Genomic DNA, 15,024 nt, shown 5'->3' with positions numbered 1-15,024 from the left:
GATTATGAGATAGATAGCACTACTCCAAGTGATGAAGCAATGGCGAAGATCATGACAATGGTGATGGCATGGTGATGGTCAAATGCTTAAACTTGGAAAAAAAGAAAGAGAAAAACAAAAAGCTCAAGGCAAAGGTAAAATCGTAGGAGCCATTTTGTTTCGGTGATCAAGACACTTAGCGAGTGTGATCACATTTAGGATAGATAGCCGTACTATTAAGAGGAGTGAAACTCGTATCGAAATGCGGTTATCAAAGTGCCACTAGATGCTTTAATTCATTGCATATGCATTTAGGATCTAGTGGAGTACAAACACCCTTGAAAATGTTTGTGAAAATATGCTAACACATGTGCACAAGGTGATACACTTGGTGGTTGGCACATTTGAGCAAGGGTGAAGAAGATAGAGTCGAAGAGGAGATAGTCGCGCTGGTTACAGAGTGACTGGACACGTTCGATATGAAGATAGCGGCAGACTCAGCGACCGGACGCGTCCGGTCGCCACACCAGACATGTCCGGTATGAATCAGAAAAGCAGTGTTCGGCAGATCTGTTGATCGGACGCTGGCAGCATCCGGTCCGGTATGACCGGACGCGTCCGGTCATGAGTGGATGCTTATTGTACTCGACCGGACGCTGAGGCTCAGCATCCGGTCAGTTTCTAACTGACGTGTCCGGTCGGCCCTAGAGGCTTACTAGACTCGACCGGACGCAGCGGCTGAGCATCCAGTCATTTGTGTTTCAGCGTCTGGTGTGAGTGTCCGGTCGTCGGTAGAAGGGGCAGCAACGGCTAAGTTGGGTTGAACTGGACACGTGGCAGTCTGGGGGCTACCGGACACGTCCGGTATGCCGACCGGATGCGTCCGGTATTCACGACCGGAGCATCCGGTGCTGCGTCCGGTCAGTTGGACTGCAGCGTCCGATCAGCCCGCGTTATGCCCAGTGAAGGGGTATAACGGCTCTATTTTGTGGGGGCTTCTATTTAAGCCCCATGGTCGGCTCAAGCTCAGTCTCTTGCACATTTTCATTGACTTAGCAACCTTGTGAGCTTAGCCAAAGCACTCCCACTCATCTCCATCATTGATTCATCATCTTTGTGAGATTGGAAGAGAATCCAAGTGCATTGCTTGAGTGATTGCATCTAGAGGAACTTGGTATTCGTGTTGCGCTGTGGATTTCGCTTGTTTCTCTTGGTGGTTGCCATCACCTAGACGGTTGGAGCAGCGGTGGAGGATTGGCACGAGTTGGTGATTGTTCGTGGCCATCTCCGGTGATTGTAAGGGGAGTTGTACCTTCCCCGGCGGAGTGCCAAAAGGTAACTCTAGTAAATTGCTCGTGTCATTGAGTTACCTCACTTGTGGGTCGGTTCTTGCGGTGTCCTATCGTGTGGACGAGGTTTGTGAAACACCTCTTAGCCGCCGAACCACCAAGTGTTGGTCGACACAACGGGGACTAGCGTGTTGGCAAGCACGTGAACCTCGGGAGAAAAATCAGTTGTCTCTTATCATTTGCATTCTCCCGGTGATTGGCTTAATCTTCATCTTGTGATTGGTTCATCCCTCGACACGTCGGTATAATCATCTTACTCACTCTTCTATATTCTTGCAAATTAGTTGTGCCAAGCTCTTTAGTGTAATTAGAATTGAGAGCTTGTTTTGTTATTTAAGTTCATCTAGTGGAGCTCTTTAGTGTAGAAAGTTTGAGAGCTCTTAGTGAGTAGTTTCATAGCAAGTTGTGTGTCTAGTAATCATTGTAACTAGAATTGTTGGATAGGTGGCTTGCAACCCTCGTAGAGCTAGAGCAAGTTTGCATTTCGCTATTTGTCTTACTAATCAAATTGCTCTAGTTGATTGTAGAATTTTAAATAGGCTATTCACCCCCCCCCTCTAGCCATATTAGGACCTTTCAAGTGGTATCAGAGCCGTGGTCACCGTTTGATTGAAGGCTTAACAACCTCGGTGTCAAATTATGGCTCAAGTTGTGTTCAACCATGTGGGGGGCAAACCACTGTTCTTTGATGGCACATGCTATGGTTATTGGAAGAGAAAGATGAGGATGTATCTTGGTTCAATCAATGATCAAGTATGGGAAGTGACCGAGAATGACTATGCTATCATTGATCCCGATGATCCAACCAATCAAGATAAGATCAACAAGCAATGCAATACAATGGCTCTCAACACCATATACAATGCCATTGATTCCAAGGTGTTTGAGCAAATCAAGGATTGTGAAAGAGCAATTGAGGTGTGGAAGAGATTGGAGGAAACATGAGGGCACACCGGCGTTGAAGAGTGCCGAGTTGTACATCCTCAAGGACAAGTTGACAAGTTTCAAGATGAAGGATGATGAGAGAATTCCGGAGATGTTCCATCAATTGCAAGTCATTGTCAATGACTTGAAGGTATTGGGAGAGAAGATCAAGGATGATGATGTCTCCCATCGATTCTTGATGTGCTTACCTCCAAGATTTGAGATGTTAAGATTGCTCATCATAAGAGGAGGATTGAAGGACATTACCCCCAACCAAGTACTAGGTGATGTCATGACACAAGAGACATACCATGTGGAAAGGGAGGGGGATGACAAGGATGACAAGAAGGAAGAAGAGGACAAGAAGAAGAAGAAGAGTATAGCATTCAAGGCTAGCTCATCATCATCCAAGAACAAGGGCAAGTCAAAGAAAGAATCAAGTGACGATGATGATCATAGTGACATTGATGATGAAGCCATGGCCCTATTTGTGCACAAGATGGGCAAATTCATGAAGAAGAAGGGCTATGGTGCAAGAAAGAGAAGAGATCACACCAAGAGCAAAGAATATGTGAGAAGATGCTACAATTGCAAGAACCCCGATCATGTTGTAGCAAATTGTCCCTACAATAGTGATAATGATGAAGATGAGAAGAAGAAGCACAAGAAAGATAAGAATGAAAAGAAGGAAAAGAAGGAGAAGAGAATGACCTTCCAAAAGAAGAAGAAGGGTGGAGGTTATGTGGTCACATGGGATAGTGATGGCTCTTCGGATAGTGATAGCTCTAGTGATGATGACAAGAAATCTATCAAGAGAGCACTAGCAAGCATCACCATCAACAAGAAGCTCTCCATCTTTGACACTCCATCGACATGTCTCATGGCAAAGCCTACCAAGGTAAAATATGATGAGAGTGATGATGATGAATGTGAAAGTGACTCTTGTAGGAATGATAATGATGATGATGAGTACTCCAAGGAGGAGCTCTTGGACATGTGTGAGCAAGTGCACGCTTGCAATGAGATGAAGAGAAAGGAGTGCAAAGAATTGCGCAAGAAAGTAAAATTTCTTGAGCAATCCTTTGATGAGCTCAATGCCACTCATGAGGGGCTAATGGATGCCCATGAGAAGCTTGGCAAAGCTCACTCTAAGCTTGAAAAGGCTCACTCCTCTCTCATTGAGCAAGTCAAGAAGGAGGAAGCCAAGAAGGAGCAAGTGATAGTAACATGTGATGTGGGACTAACATGTGATCTTATTGATGAATTTTTTCATGAACCCATTATTGTTGCTCCCACTAACACTTCTTGTAGCACTACAACTTTCACTTCACCTTTGAGTGATGGTCTCACTTGTGATGCCTCACTTATGGTGGAAAATGAGAACCTCAAGAAAGAGGTGAATGAGCTCACTCGTGCCTTAGACAATGCCTATGGTGGAGAAGCACACTTGCTAAAGTGCTTGGGTAGCCAAAGATTTTCTCTCAACAAAGAGGGATTAGGCTATACTCCCAAGAAAGGCAAGGCGGCCTTTGTCACTCCCAAAGCTAGCTTTGTGAAGGGCAATGGTTGGTTTAGCAATAGATGCAAGCAAGTTGGGCATATAGAGCAAAATTGCAAGACTAACAAGAACAAGCTACCTAATGTATCCTCAATCAAATTTGATTCTTGTTACATGCTTTATAAGGGTGCCAATGGTGTGAAGGCTAAGTTCATTGGTACACCAATTGTGGGCCCAAAGAAGAAGGCCATTTGGGTACCAAAGTCCTTGGTGACTAACCTACAAGGACCCAAGCAAGTTTGGGTACCTAAAAAGAATTGATCTTCTTTTGTAGGTAAATTATAAAGCCGAAGGAAGGCATTGGGTGCTTGATAGTGGGTGCACACAACACATGACCGGTGATCCAAGAATGTTCAATTCAATCAATGAAAGCAAGAGCAATGGGATTGATAGTATCACATTTGGTGACAATGGCAAAGGCAAGGTCAAAGGGCTTGGTAAGATTGCAATATCCAATGACTTGAGCATTTCCAATGTGCTACTAGTAGAGAGCTTGAACTTCAACTTATTGTCAGTAGCTCAATTGTGTGATCTTGGTTTCAAGTTCATATTTGGTGTGGATGATGTAGAGATCATAAGTGTAGATGGCTCTAACTTGATATTCAAAGGATTTAGATATGAGAATCTATACTTGGTTGATTTCAATGCTAGAGAAGCTCAATTGTCAACATGTTTGATCACTAAGTCTAGCATGGGTTGGTTATGGCATAGAAGGCTTGGTCATGTTGGAATGAAACAATTGAACAAATTGATTAAGCATGACTTAGTTAGAGGCTTGAAAGATGTCACATTTGAGAAGGACAACTATGTAGTGCATGTCAAGCCGGAAAGCAAGTTGGGAATACACATCCTAAGAAGAGCATGATGAGTACATCCAAGACATTTGAGTTGATGCATATGGACTTGTTTGGACCAACCACATACACTAGCATTGGTGGAAACAAATATGGATTTGTGATTGTGGATGATTTCACTAGATACACATGGGTATTCTTTCTTGTTGAAAAGAGTGATGTGTTTGCAACATTCAAATCATTTGTCAAAGGCATTCACAATGAGTTTGAAACAACAATCAAGAAAGTTAGAAGTGACAATGGAAGTGAGTTCAAGAACACTAGAATTGATGAGTTATGTGATGAATTTGGATTTAGACATCAATTCTCGGCCAAGTATACTCCTCAATCAAATGGGCTAGTTGAAAGAAAGAATAGAACCTTGATTGACATGGCAAGATCAATGTTGAGTGAGTACAATGTGAGTCATTCATTTTGGGCCGAAGCAATCAACACGGCTTGCTACTATAGCAACCGACTCTATTGTCACCCCATGATGGAAAAGACACCTTATGAGCTATTGAATGGAAGAAATCCCAACATAGCATACTTTCGGGTCTTTGGTTGTAAATGGTACATATTGAAGAAAGGCACTAGATTGAGCAAGTTTGAAAAGAAATGTGATGAAGGTTTCTTGCTTGGTTACTCCACTACTAGCAAAGCTTATAGAGTTTGGAATTTGGCTAGTGGTACTCTTGAGGAGGTTCATGATGTGGAGTTTGATGAAACAAATGGTTCCCAAGAGGAAGATGAGAATCTAGATGATGTAAGAGACACTCAATTGGTCAATGCAATGAAGAACATGGACATTGGTGAGTTAAGGCCTAGAGAGGTGATTGATATTGAAGATGATAAGAACCAAGTGCTCTCTAACTCAAATGTGCGAGCTAGTGGTTCTCATGATCAAATCCAAGCAAGCACTAGTGATGGCAATGTGCAAGATCAACAAATGGCTAGTTCATCATCTCAACCAAGTGATCAATCAAATGCTAGCAATCAAGTGCAAGTGCTTCAACCAACCAATGTTGCAAGAGATCATCCATTGGACACTATCATTGGTGATATTTCAAGAGGTGTGCAAACAAGATCAAGATTGGCTTCATTTTGTGAGCATTTCTCATTTGTGTCATCCATTGAACCTAAGAAGGTAGATGAAGCTTTGAGGGATGTTGATTGGATCAATGCTATGCATGAAGAGCTAAACAACTTCACAAGAAACCAAGTATGGGACTTAGTTGAGAGGCCTAAGGATCATAATGTGATTGGAACCAAGTGGGTCTTTTGGAATAAGCAAGATCAAGATGGGATAGTAATAAGGAACAAAGCAAGATTAGTGGCTCAAGGTTACACTCAAGTTGAAGGTCTTGACTTTGGAGAAACATATGCCCCGGTTGCAAGATTGGAAGCAATTATGATCTTGCTAGCTTATGCTTGTGCCAACAACATCAAGTTATATCAAATGGATGTGAAGAGTGCATTTCTAAATGGGTACATCAATGAGCTTGTGTATGTTGAGCAACCTCCCTATTTTGAAGATGAAAAGAAACCCAACCATGTGTTCAAGTTGAGAAAGGCTTTGTATGGATTGAAGCAAGCACCTAGAGCATGGTATGAGAGATTGAGGGATTTCCTACTCTCTAAGGGATTCAAGATGGGAAAGGTTGACACCACTCCCTTCACCAAGAAGCTTGGCAATAACTTGTTTATAATGCAAATCTATGTTGATGATATCATCTTTGGATCAACAAATCAATAATTTTGTGAGAAGTTTGGCAAGATGATGGCAAGTGAGTTTGAGATGTCTATGATTGGAGAGCTTAGTTACTTCCCTAGTCTTCAAATCAAGCAAATGAAGAATGGCACATTTGTGAGTCAAGGTAAGTATATCAAGGACATGCTCAAGAAGTTTGAAATGGATGAGAGTAAAGCTATTAGTACACCAATGGGGACAAGTGGAAGCTTAGATAGTGATGCTAGTGGCAACATGGTGGATCAAAAGATGTATCGGTCTATGATTGGAAGTCTACTCTATGTGATCGCATCAAGGCCGGATGTGATGTTTAGTGTATGCATGTGTGCTAGATTTCAAGCCTCACCAAGAGAAAGTCATTTGAAGGCAACTAAGAGAATATTGAGGTACTTGAAGCATACACAACATGTTGGATTATGGTATCCCAAAGGAGCAAGATTTGAGTTGATTGGATATTCGGATTCCGATTATGCGGGATGCAAAGTTGAGAGAAAGAGCACATCAGGCACATGTCAACTATTGGGAAGATCACTTGTGTCTTGGTCATCAAAGAAGCAAAATAGTGTAGCACTTTCAACCGCCGAAGCGGAGTACATTTCGGCCGTTAGTTGTTGTGCTCAATTACTTTGGATGAAGGCTACCTTGAGTGACTCTGGAATCAAGTTCAAGCAAGTGCCATTGTTATGTGACACTCAAGAACAAAGCATATAGATGTCCACCATCACTTCATAAGAGATCACCAACAAAAAGGGGACATTTGCATAGAGAGTGTGGGCACCGAAGATCAACTTGCCGACATATTCACCAAGCCACTTGATGAGAAGAGGTTTTGCAAGCTAAGGAATGAATTGAACATACTTGACTTCTCCAATATGTGTTGATGCACCCCCACTATATGACATGCCTCTCCTTCGAGCAAAGCAAGGTAAAGTTGATTGACATGTCATCCATCCATTGCTAAGGACTTGTCTAGTGCATCTAGTCATTCCTATCATGTCCTAGGCTCATTCATGAAAATCAAATGAATTTGATGCTTGTATGGTACCACTATTGCTTGTATGTTTGAAATGATCTAGTGGTAGCATATGACATGTTTGTGGGCTTGCAAACCTAGTGTTTGATTTAGAAAATGAGCTATAAGTGTTTAACTCAACATGGTACAAGATAACCCTTATTTGGAGGTGTGAAGAAGCTTGTCCTTGGATCAAACCGAGTTAAATATCTTTTGCAAGTAATCTAGATTGAACCAAATTGGGAAAATGATCCTCATTTCACATGGTTTCACCCCAACCTATCTATAATTTGAGCTCACCTTTTGTGCTAATTGCTGACATAGGGGGAGAGAAACAAAGATATGAGTGATAGGGGAGTATTTGATATAAGGGGAGAGATATGATAAAGGAAAGGGATCAATTAAAATCTTGATCACACAAGTAGGGGGAGCAAGCTCATAAACTTGTATGATGCATTTGAATTTGAATGAACATTTCATATATTTGCTTTCATGGTATAAGTTCTTAATTTCCATATCCATGCTTGTGTGGTGTATGCTAGTTATAGGTTTGAATGATGAAATGAAAAACTAGCATGCATAGGCTAAAGTAACTAGACTTATGTTCATTCTATGGAAACTAGACCCTTGCATGTAATGTTGATCTCATGGGGTATTCTAGTTTTTGTGTATATCCAGTTACTAATGATGCTAAGGATGGTATATTGGTGCACTCCGATTGGTATCATGCTTCAAAGGTCCATCTCTTATACCTTAGCATCATTTGGTAGAAATTGACTCCTATATTTCCTATCTAAGCATATGTGCAAGCTACAATCCAAACTCTTAGCACATATGTAGGGGGAGCAATTACTACCATTTGGAGTTCATGAAACTTGTCCATACTCTTTTACACATGGTAGATATGCTTGGGCAAGCAACGTGAATTCAATTAAATCTCAATTCATATCTTCGTGAAAGGGTTGTCATCAATTACCAAAAAGGGTGAGATTGAAAGCTCTAGTTTGGTTTTGGTTAATTGATGAAACCCTAAGTGCTAACCTAGTTTATCAAAGTGAATATGAGATAGGTAGCACTACTCCAAGTGATGAAGCAATGGCGAAGATCATGACAATGGTGATGGCATGGTGATGGTCAAATGCTTAAACTTGGAAAAGAAGAAAGAGAAAAACAAAAGGCTCAAGGCAAAGGTAAAATCGTAGGAGCCATTTTGTTTCGGTGATCAAGACACTTAGCGAGTGTGATCACATTTAGGATAGATAGCCGTACTATTAAGAGGAGTGAAACTCGTATCGAAATGCGGTTATCAAAGTGCCACTAGATGCTTTAATTCATTGCATATGCATTTAGGATCTAGTGGAGTACTAACACCCTTGAAAATGTTTGTGAAAATATGCTAACACATGTGCACAAGGTGATACACTTGGTGGTTGGCACATTTGAGCAAGGGTGAAGAAGATAGAGTCGAAGAGGAGATAGTCGCGCTGGTTACAGAGTGATCGGACACGTCCGGTATGATGACCGGACATGTCCAGTATTCGGCGGTAGACTTAGCGACCGGACGCGTCCGATCACCACACCGGACACGTCCGGTATGAATCAGAAAAGCAGTGTTCGGTAGATCTGTTGATCGGACGCTGGCAGCGTCCGGTCTAGTATGACCGGACGCGTCCGGTCATGAGTGGATGCTTACTGTACTCGACCGGACGCTGAGGCTCAGCGTCCGATCAGTTTCTAACTGACACGTCCGGTCAGCCCTGGAGGCTTACTGGACTTGACCAGACGCAGCGGCTGAGCGTCCGGTCATTTGTGTTTCAGCGTCCGGTGTGAGCGTCTGGTCGTCAGCAGAAGGGGTAGCAACGACTAAGTTGGTTTGAACTGGACACGTGGTAGTCTGGGGGCTACCGGACACATCCGGTATGCTGACCGGACGTGTCCGGTATTCACGACCGAAGCATCCGGTGCTGCGTCCGGTCAGTTGGACTACATCATCTGGTCAGCCCGCGTTATGCCCAGTGAAGGGGTATAATGGCTCTATTTTGTGGGGGCTTCTATTTAAGACCCATGGCCGGCTCAAGCTCAGTCTCTTGCACATTTTCATTGACTTAGCAACCTTGTGAGCTTAGCCAAAGCACTCCCACTCATCTTCATCATTGATTCATCATCTTTGTGAGATTGGGAGAGAATCTAAGTGCATTGCTTGAGTGATTGCATCTAGAGGCACTTGGTATTCGTGTTGCGCTGTGGATTTTGCTTGTTTCTCTTGGTGGTTGCCACCACCTAGATGGTTGGAGCAGCGGTGGAGGATTGGCATGAGTTGGTGATTGTTCGTGGCCATCTCCGGTGATTGTAAGGGGAGTTGTACCTTCCCCGGCGGAGTGCCGAAAGGTAACTCTAGTAAATTGCTCGTGTCATTGAGTTACCTCACTTGTGGGTCATTTCTTGCGGTGTCCTATTGTGTGGACGAGGTTTGTGAAACACCTCTTAGCTGCCGAACCACCAAGTGTTGGTCGACACAACGGGGACTAGCGTGTTGGCAAGCACGTGAACCTCGGGAGAAAAATCGGTTGTCTCTTGTCATTTGCATTCTCCCGGTGATTGGCTTAATCTTCATCTTGTGATTGGTTCATCCCTCGACACGTCGGTATAATCATCTTACTCACTCTTCTATATTCTTGCAAATTAGTTGTGCCAAGCTCTTTAGTGTAATTAGAATTGAGAGCTTGTTTTGTTATTTAAGTTCATCTAGTTGAGCTCTTTAGTGTAGCAAGTTTGAGAGCACTTAGTGAGTAGTTTCATAGCAAGTTGTGTGTCTAGTAATCATTGCAACTAGAATTGTTGGATAGGTGGCTTGCAACCCTCGTAGAGCTAGAGCAAGTTTGCATTTCGCTATTTGTCTTACTAATCAAATTGCTCTAGTTGATTTGTAGAATTTTAAATAGGCTATTCACCCCCCCTCTAGCCATATTAGGACCTTTCACCATGGCATGGTTCAACCTAACACCAGAAGAGAAGAGAGCTATATGTACTTTCCTAAGGGGGGTTAAAGTCCCGACTGGGTTTTCAGCGAATTTGAAGAAGCTAGTGTCGATGAAGGACTTGCCAATAACACACTGCAAGGCTCACGATTGTCATATGATGCTGATAGTGTTTCTACCTATTGCAATCATGGCTATAAAGCTAGAGTTCTTGAAAATTGCCATCACCCGCATGTGCTACTTCTTTTTGAAGATCTCACAGAAGGCAATTGGCAAAAAAGAGCTGAGTGACCTACATGAATTTATAGTGGACACACAAAACCAACTAGAGATGTGTTTACCTCCTGCTTTTTTTGAGATAATGCCACATCTCATGATTCATATGGCTCATCAGATACAAGCGCTGGGCCCTTGCTACTTGCATGAAATATGGTCCTACGAGCGGTTCATGTCGGTTCTAAGCCGATACATGCATAATCGAGCATACCCAAAGGGCTCCATGATAGAGGGTTATAGTACTGAAGAAGTCATCGAGTGCTGTCAAGAGTACCTAAAAGTACATAAAGGGATTGGTAAACCCGATTCTCATCATAAGGGTAGGCTGGCTGGGAAGGGCACCAGTGGTAGAAAAGTGTTCATCGACCATGATTACAAAGAAGTGAGTCGAGCGCATTACAGTGTCTTGCAGAGTACACAACTGATACAACCGTACATTGATGAACACTTGGCTATCATTATGGTGGAGAGAAATAGTCGTTTAGATGATTAGGTCATGAAATAGCACAAGCAACGACTAACTACATGGTTGAAGGACCAAACCATACCGCCTAGAAAAACCATAGACTCTATTACCATCAGTAGGTTGGCGGAGGAGCCATCGAGGCAAGTGACATCTTGGAAAGCTTATGACATCAATGGGTACACGTACTATACCCACACAAAGGATAGTAAATATGTGAACCAAAACAACGGCGTTCGAATAGAAGCTCTCGATGGAGTGGGGCGAAAGATCTAGTACTTTGACATCATTGAAGAGATATGGGAACTTGAATATGGAAGGGATATAATGGTGGCCCTATTTCGATGCCGCTGGATCAAATAACACCAACTTAATGAGATTGGATTGAGAGTCCTGGACCTCGAGAATCTAGGCTACCAAGATGACCCTTGGGTGCTCGCTTCACGTGTCGCACAAGTTTTCTATGTGCCTAACTCACAAAGTAACCTCCTCTCAAAGAAGAAGACAAAGCACGTGGTTGCCTCTGGGAAACAGCACATTATTGGAGTTGATGGCATAGATGATGTTGAAGCTTATAAAAACTACAATGAGATGCCGCTATTCATAGACTTTCCTAAGAAGATTAGTGTTGTGGAAAAGAACTTGCCCAAAGACATATTGCCATGGGAACAAAAAGGTGTCAAGGGAAAAGTCGTTATAGCAGGATAGCTAGTTGTTGAACGTGGAGTGTTTGTATAAGAGTGTGTGTTTGTAAGAATTCATTTACGCATGTGTGTGAGACTATATATTTATGTATGTGTGCGAGACTATAGATTTATGTATGTGTGTGAGACTACATTTATGCATGTGTGTGAGACTACCCTTTACAATATCTAGATGAACCTATTGCAACATCCACTCTATTACTACTAGAACAGTTGTAACACGTGGACACTTGAAATAGGCACTTATTACTACTGCAACATGTTCGGACTACTATTGAAACACTTAAAAGAAGCACTTAACACTTTATGAAATGAAGAAATGACCAAAATAAAAGTTGGAGATCTTGACGAGTTATACAACTTTTATATTCATCACCTTTACAGCTGAAATCATTTAATGGTTGAAAATCAGGTTTGAAGTTGTCGTTTTCTGAAATTCAAAATTTAAATTGTCCAAAATTAGTGACAAAGATAGATGACCAGACTAAAATAATAGAGCATGATTTTAGAAAATTTTAGGAAAAAACTCATCACATTTGGAGTTAGTATGAGGGAGAAAAACTAGTTACAAGTTTCAGCCACAGATTAAAAAGAGAAATCACACTTGTTCATCATTGATCATCATGAACAATTGTGATTTTTCTTTTTAATCTCTGGGTAAAATTTATAACTAGTCTTTCTCCCTCATACTAACTCCAAATGTGATGATTTTTTTTCTAAAATTTTCTAAAATCATGCCCTATCAAGTTACTGTGTTGATTTGGTCATTCTTCTCATTTGACAAAGTTTGAGCAATTCAAATTTTCAAATTTTAAAAAATGACAAGTTCTAACAAGATTTTGTAACACCAAATGATTTCAGCTGAAAAAGTGATGAATACCAAAGTTGTATAACTCATCAAGATCTACAATTTTTATTTTGGTTATTTCTTCATCTGAAAAAGTGATAGTAAACATTGTTCACAAATCAACATGTCCTCATATAGTTCATGAAACTATGAGTGATATGTGAATTTGTGAATAATGTTTACTATCACTTTATCAGATGAAGAAGTGACCAAAATAAACGCTGTAGATAGTGATGAGTTCAACACCTTTTATGTTCACGACTTTTATAGTTGAAATCATTTAAGGTTTCAAAATCTTGTTTAAAGTTGCTATTTATTGAAATTCAAAATTTCAACTGTTCAAATTTTGTCAAATGAAAAGATGATCAAAATAAAAGTTGTAGATAGTGATGTGTTTAACAACTTTTATGTTCATGACTTTCTTATTTAAAACCATTATGGTTTTAAAATCTTATTTGAAATTGACATTTATTGAAATTTAAAATTTAAACTGGTCAAATTTGGTCAAATGAAAAGATGGCCAAAATATTTGTTGTACATCTTGATGAGTTCTACAACTTTGGTATTCATGAGTTTTTCAGCTGAAGTCATTTATTCTTTCAAAATGTTGTTTCAAGTTGTAATTGTTTGAATTTCAAATTTTGAACCGTTCAAACAAAGTCACATGATAAGATGATCAAAATAAAAGTTGTACATGTTGATGAGTTATACAACTTTTATGCTTACAATATTTTCATTTTAGGTCATTTAATGTCCTAAATTGTAGTCGAAGTTTTAAAATTCAAATTTATAATTTTTAATTTTTTTTGTTTTCTATATTGTTTTGAATATCAGCAAATTGTTTTTATATATATTTGTGCATATATAGAATAATACAAAATATTATATACATTTACTTTGTGTTTTTGTGATACAAAAAATACAGAATTAATAATTTAATAAAATAGAAAATATTGTAGGGGCGGCTAGATCAGGAACCGCCCCTACAAATTGTCCTGGGTATATAAGCACGGGCGCTAGGGGTCGAAATTTCCTAAGTGTTGGACGCTCTCTTCTTCCTCCCAACGCCGTCAGGCTACCCAATCTCCACGGCGGCTAGGGTTTTAGAGCCCCTGGCCGGTCGACCCGCCGCCTCCTCCACGACCCGGTCCACAGGTGCGACAACAAAGCCTGAGCGCCTCGCTCTGCGCCGCCAGCCCCACTGCCCTCCCCCACCTGGACTCCCTACGTGTAGCACGGAGGTCGCACTCCACGCCGCCTAGGCGCCTCCCTCAGGCTGCCGCCCTCCACGCCACTCAGGGCACCGTCCGGCTGCCTCCATCCCGGCCGCTCGTCCCGCCCAATACTGCCACCCGGAGCGCCGTCCAGCAGCCGCGAGTCCACCTCGCCGTCTGCATCTTGGACCTCATGTACTCGATCCACGGCTCCCTCCCCCAATATGCTGCTACGACCTGGCCTCTGCAGTCCAAGTCCCGTCCTAGGAGCCTAGAGGAGAGGGAGGTGGTCCGAGACGCTGCCGGGGCACTGTAAAGGAGAGGGGAGGTGCACTGCTGCTCACCCCAAGTCGCAACTGACCTCCACTGCTCGACGCCGGACGAGTGGCCAGGAGCGACTTGACTCCTGTGTGACTCCTGCAGTCCGGTTGTTGTGCATGATGCAAGTCGACTCCAACCTAGCACCAGGTATTGTCTTTGTCCTCAGACCTGAAGATTTGAGAAAAATCGAGCTAATACTATGAAATTTGCTCTTGCTAACAAGTAATCAAATTTGCTCACTGTCCACTATGAATGCTTATTAATTTATTGTTGAGTATTTACAATCTTCTTTTGGCAGCGTGCATTGATATTAGAAGTCATATTCTTCATGTATTGACCATACAAATATGCAGAAATTAATCACCAACATAAATAAATTCATAATTGTTGCCTTGCTTAAAGAAAATTCAGATTAGAGTTCATTCAAATAAAATTCAAAAATAAGCTGATTTGGCGAGTTTGATGGTGAACTCAGTGTCCAACTAGAGAAAACATTGTCATGGTAATGCAACCTGCTTGCTCTGCTTGGTAAGGCATTTGAAACCATCTAAAGCAATGTGCTGATGCCGACAACAATGTGCAACCATTTAAAACAATGATCTTTTAGCTATTATATAATTTTGGCTCTGCTTGCTAAATTCATTTGAACCCTTGTTTGGTACTATGCTCAGTCAGTCAGTTTAGTTGATTGGTTCATCCTAACGAAATGACTTGCTTCACACGTTTTACCTGAGCTTCTTTTTCCTGTTTGGGGAATACTTCTTGATTTTAGAAAATTGGAAATGATTGCCCTTACATCATAATGGAAAGCAGGCA

Source organism: Miscanthus floridulus, chromosome 8 (assembly GCF_019320115.1).
Source record: "Miscanthus floridulus cultivar M001 chromosome 8, ASM1932011v1, whole genome shotgun sequence".
NCBI lineage: Eukaryota > Viridiplantae > Streptophyta > Magnoliopsida > Poales > Poaceae > Miscanthus > Miscanthus floridulus.
Note: the sequence above shows the minus strand (reverse complement) of the source record.